We start from the raw sequence: 6,000 nt of genomic DNA on the forward strand, positions 1-6,000 counted from the left end.
TTAGTTGGTAAATGTAAGTGTTTCGTTTGGTTAGTAATTAATAGTTGTTTTTACAATTTAGTAGATAGTTGTTAATAGTTAGTGTGTAATGTGGTTAGTTGGTAGATATTAGTGCTTCGTTGTTAATTTGTAATAATGATTTTAAAATTAATGGTTAGTAGTAGATTGTTTATAATAAGAGGTTTTTACAAAGGGTTTATGCCTTGAGGCTGATGCCTCTTGAATTTCTTTACCTATTTTTTTATATAGAAAAACTCATTTTTTTTTCTTTTTTGTGTTTGATTCTTTTATTTTTTGTTTTAATTATTTTCTAGTTTATAATAGGATCTAAAATACTATTCTTAGACCAAGAGTAGTTGTTTATTTGATGTTTGATACTTTACGAGTGATGATAATGTTTAATTTTTATTTAATGCTTTGAAGGTTTTACTTGTTTTTTATATTTTTAATGATACATCCTACATTTTTAATGTTTAAAAAATCGTTTGGAGGTGTATAAGCCTTACTTTTTGTAATTGGTTAGGTGGTGTAAGATTCCAATTCTTTTGGGATTGGTTTAGTATTGCCAAATTAGATTTTGTAGAAATTATTTTATTAGTGCAAAAATTTAGACTTTTTGATCTGTTTTAGTGAGTTTAGATTTCAACTATTTTGTGTGACAAGAAAATTAGATTTCGTGTCATGGGTAATTATATATATATAGAGGTAAGTATAATAAGGTCTAAAATACTATTTCTAGGCCTGTAGTAGTTGTTTATTTGATGTTTGATACTATTTTTATTTGATGCTTTGAAGGTTTTACTTGTTTTTATATTTTTAATGATACATCCTACATTTTTAATGTTTAAAAAATCGTTTGGAGGTGTATAAGCCTTACTTTTTGTAATTGGTTAGGTGGTGCGAGAATCAATTTTTTTTTGGATTGGTTTAGTGTTGCCAAATTAAATTTTGTAGCAACTATTTTACTAACGCAAAAATTTAGATTTTTGGATATATTTTAGTGAGTTTAGATTTTGTGACTGTTTTGTGTGACACAAAATTTAGATTTCATTTGTCATGGGTAATTATATTTATATATATAGTCATTAATAGTTAGTGCAAAATGTACTTAGTTGGTAGATGTAAGTGTTTCATTTGATTTGTAATTAATAGTTTTATTAGATGTTATTGCTTAGTAGATAGTTGTTAATGTGTAATATGGTTAGTTGGTAGATATTAGTGTTTTGTTATTAGTGTGTAATAATCGTTTTAAAATTATGGTTAGAAGGGTTTATGCCTTGAGGCGTACGCCTCATGCCTCACGCTTCATTATGCAATGAGCCTTACACCTCAATAGGTTTAACATAACCCAAAATCATGGGTCAATTTTTTTTATTTTCTTGTTTAATTTTACACAAATACCCTCCCAATGTCTCTTATTTACATAACCGTACTAAATAGAAGTGTATTTTGTTTGTTTATATGTATTCTCAATTTTCACACTTATCACTTTTACATAAAAAGGGCATTCCTATAGGGAGGACACACGATAAGATAAGGATAAGATTTTATCATTGATTCCTTGCCCTTTTAGGATTAAAAATTGACTCATGCCTCACGCTTCATTATGCAATGAGCCTTACACCTCAATAGGATTAAAAATTGACTCACATAAAATGTCCAATGTCTCAAATTAATTAAAACTCAGTAGACTAAAAATCATGGGGTGATGTTATTGTTTAGTAGATATAGTTGGTATGTGATGTGGTTAGTTGGTAGATATTAGTGCTTCGTTATTAGTGTGTAATAATTGTTTTAAAATTATGGTTAGAGGTAGATTGTTTATAATAGGAGGTAATTTTTACAAAGGGTTTATGCTTTGAGGCATGCTTTATTATGCAATGAGTCTTACATCTCAATAGCTTCAACATAACCAAAAATCATGGGTCAATTTTTTTTTATTTTCTTATTTAATTTTACACAAATACCCTTCCAATGTCTCTTATTTACATAATCCTACTAAATAGAAGTATTTTTTCTATTCAAGAGATCTCTTAAAATCCCTCTTTAAAACCTTAAAATTTTCCTATATCAAAATTTCTTTTTAGAGGCTTCAATATTCATCGAATTCGAATCCATTGGTTTCTACAACTTTCTTATGAAGATTGTGATCAAATAGAACTAAGTAATCAAGTTATTAGTTTTCAGTAGATAGTCGTTAATAGTTAGTGTGTAATGTGATTAGTTGGTAGATGAGGGCTTCATTATTAGTGTGTAATAATGGTTTTAAAATTATGGTTAGAGGTAGATTGTTTATGGTAAGAGGTAATTTTTACAAAGGGTTTATGCCTTGAGGCTTATGCGTAATGCCTCACGCGTCATTATACAATGAGCCTTACACAATAGGTTCAACATAACCCAAAATCGTGGGACAATTTTTTTTTTTTCTTATTTTATTTTACACAAATACCTTCTCAATGTCTCTTATTTACATAATCATACTAAAAAGAAGTGTTTTTTGTATTCAAGAGATCTCTCAAAATCTCACTTTAAAACCTTAAAATCTATCTATACCAAAATTTCTTCTTAGAGGCTTTAATATTTATCGAATTTGAACCCATTGTTTCCTACAACTTTCTCACAAATATTGTCATCAAATATAACCAAGAAATCAAGGATCCACTAAGGTTTTGAGGTATGTAATTTTTTTATGTATATTCTTGAATTTTGTACCTATATTTTTTTTCAAAAACTTATATTTCTCTCTTGTTTTTGTGTTTGATTCTTTTATTTTTTAGTTTTATTCTACCTATTTTTTTGTTTGTTGTTTATTTAATGTTTGATACATTATAAGGGATGATACATCCTACATTTTTAATGTTTAATTTTTATTTAATGCTTTAAAGGTTTTACTTGTTTTTCTATTTTTAATGATACATCCAACATTTTTAATGTTTAAAAAATCGTTTGGAGGTGCATAAGCCTTACAAAATTAAGTGGTGCAAGAATCCAATTCTTTTGCTTTGAAGGTTTTATTTGTTTTTCTATTTTTAATGATACATCTAACATTTTTAATGTTTAAAAAATCGTTTGGAGGTGCATAAGTCTTACTTTTTGATTAGGTGGTGCAAGAATCCAATTTTTTTGGGATTGGTTTAGTGTTGCCAAATTAGATTTTGTAGAAACTGTTTTACTAGTGCAAAAATTTAGACTTTTGGATCTGTTTTAGTGAGTTTAGAGGTAAGTATTTAGTGGTTATTGTGCATTATTATTATTATTATGTAGTTAATAGTTAGTGCGAAATGTAGTTAGTTGGTAAATGTAAGTGTTTCGTTTGGTTATTAATTAATAGTTGTTTTTACAATTTAGTAGATTGTCATTAATAGTTGTTTATAATTAGTTATTAGATGTTATTGTTTAGTAGATAGTCGTTAATAGTTAGTGTGTAATGTGGTTAGTTGGTAGATATTAGTACTTCGTTATTAGTGTGCAATAATGATTTTAAAATTATGGTTAGGGGTAGATTGTTTATAATAAGTGGTTTTTACAAAGGATTTATGCCTTGAGGCTTACGCCTTTTGAATTTTTTTATATAGAAAAACTCTTTTTTTTTTTTTTTTTTTTTTTGTATTTAATTCTTTTATTTTTTATTTTAATTATTCTCTAGTTTATAATAGGATCTAAAATACTATTCCTAGGCCTAGAGTATTTGTTTATTTGATGTTTGATACTCTATGAGTGATGATACATTCTACATTTTTAATGTTTAATTTTTATTTGATGCTTTGAAGGTTTTACTTGTTTTTATATTTTTAATGATACATCCTACATTTTTAATGTTTAAAAAATCATTTGGAGGTGTATAAGCCTTGCTTTTTGTAATTGGTTAGGTGGTGTAAGAATCCAATTCTTTTGGGATTGGTTTAGTGTTGTCAAATTAGATTTTGTAGAAATTGTTTTATTAGTGCAAAAATTTAGACTTTTTGATATGTTTTAGTGAGTTTAGGTTTCGACTATTTTGTGTGACACGAAAATTAGATTTCCTGTCACGAGTAATTATATATATATATAGGTAAGTATAATAAGGTCTAAAATACTATTTCTAGGCCTGGAGTAGTTGTTTGTTTGATGTTTGATACTCTATGAGTGATGATACATCCTACATTTTTAATGTTTAATTTTTATTTGATGCTTTGAAGGTTTTACTTGTTTTTATATTTTTAATGTTAAAAAATCGTTTGGAGGTGTATAAGCCTTACTTTTTGTAATTGGTTAGGTGTTACAAGAATCCATTTTTTTTTTGGGATTGGTTTAGTGTTGCCAAATTAAATTTTGTGGAAACTATTTTACTAGCGCAAAAATTTAGATTTTTGGATATATTTTAGTGAGTTTAGATTTTGTGACTGTTTTGTGTGACACGAAATTTAGATTTCGATTTTTGTCACGGGTAATTATATTTATATATATAGTCATTAATATTTATAAGTTGCTGTCCAAGTTTTCCTGTAGGAATTTCTTGTAACAAACTTGTCTGTGGTTCGGTATGAAACATCACGAGAGTCTGAAATTGGATAGCTAGTTGATTCCTTTGCGGATGTAGTAAAATTTCATATCCTGCCGTATCAACAACTAACTTGAATTGATCTAGACTATCTAGGCTTGTGGTATAACCTGGGATTGTTTGAAAATAGGCTACATTATCTTGTAATCTAACACTTGGCTTGTTATCTATAGGGTATTCAGGATTATCCTGGGCTCCTACAGCTTCTTTAATGGCTCGTATTAAAATAAGATCTAATTTTTTGTCTAAGAACATAAGATATATTCCTTGCTTTCCTTCTAAAGCTTCATTCCTAGAAATTATCCTTTTTTCTAGTTTGGGTAGATCTGGTTGAAAACTTAGCATATGATATATTGACTCTGTCAAGTTATCTGGGATGTCTTGTTCTATTTTGGCTATTAATCATCTTTCTATATTATTCCCTCCATCTTCTATCCTAGAATTAGTGGAATAATGTCGGGCCTCTAATGTCTTCTTGTTGATATAGTAAAGAATTAAGTTCTTTGAATGATTTTATTATCATTTCAAAAATCCATCTAAGTCTATTAGAAATGTGATTTCTTTGTTGACTTAGCATTTTAATATTTACTAATTCATTTTTCCTTATGAATTTTAATTCTATGCATGACTCTGGGTTATACCATACTCTTGCATTAGGAAGTAGGTAGTCTTCTATGGTCTCAAGCTTTTCTGTTTTTAAGAACCATTGATAGATTCTTGGGATTGAACATAATCTTAGTGTATTAGATATATCTAACCTTTGGTTTTGCTGTCTATAGAATTTATGGCTTGAATATGTATGTTAAACATTTTCAAACCTTTGTCATATTCTTCATCCATATCTGCTTCAAATAGATAGGTGTATCTAACGTTGTTGAAATCATAGTATTGATACTGATATGCTTTTTCATTTAGAAGTGCCATTCTAAAATGGAAGATTGCTGAACTATGCAATCCTAGACTAACTATCTTTCTCTCTTCGTCTTTAAATAACTGCCTTTGAGCATACTTAACTATTTTTTTGACTCTGGCTTGAGTCTCATGCCTTGGGATGGTATTCATGTTTTTTAAAAAAATTCGATCCAGTCCGGACTCGTCTTCCTTGCCGAAAATGGCAAAAAATAGGAAGATATGCCCGGGCGACCGTTCCCGTCGAAAACTCAAAATTTCTTACGTTTTTATAAACACCCGTATCTCACTCTCTGCTCAACTGGTTGATTAGTAGAACATACCCACTCGTCCGTACGGATGTTAGCTACGTCCCTCAGGCCGGGATCCTTTTCGAAAAACGTGATTTCCGTGGGGGTACACCTTTTTCTGGGTAAGACACGTGCGTGTTCAAATGGTCGTATCTCATCGTTCGTCTTTCAGTTTTTAACGAAATTTATGTCCAATCAACCGTATCAAAAATTTCTACGTTTCCCGAGTAGAAAGATTCCCGGTCCAGACTCGTCTTCCTT

This window comes from Akebia trifoliata, unplaced genomic scaffold (assembly GCF_017979445.1).
Source record: "Akebia trifoliata isolate Shusen 1 unplaced genomic scaffold, ASM1797944v1 Contig00401_ERROPOS105446, whole genome shotgun sequence".
NCBI lineage: Eukaryota > Viridiplantae > Streptophyta > Magnoliopsida > Ranunculales > Lardizabalaceae > Akebia > Akebia trifoliata.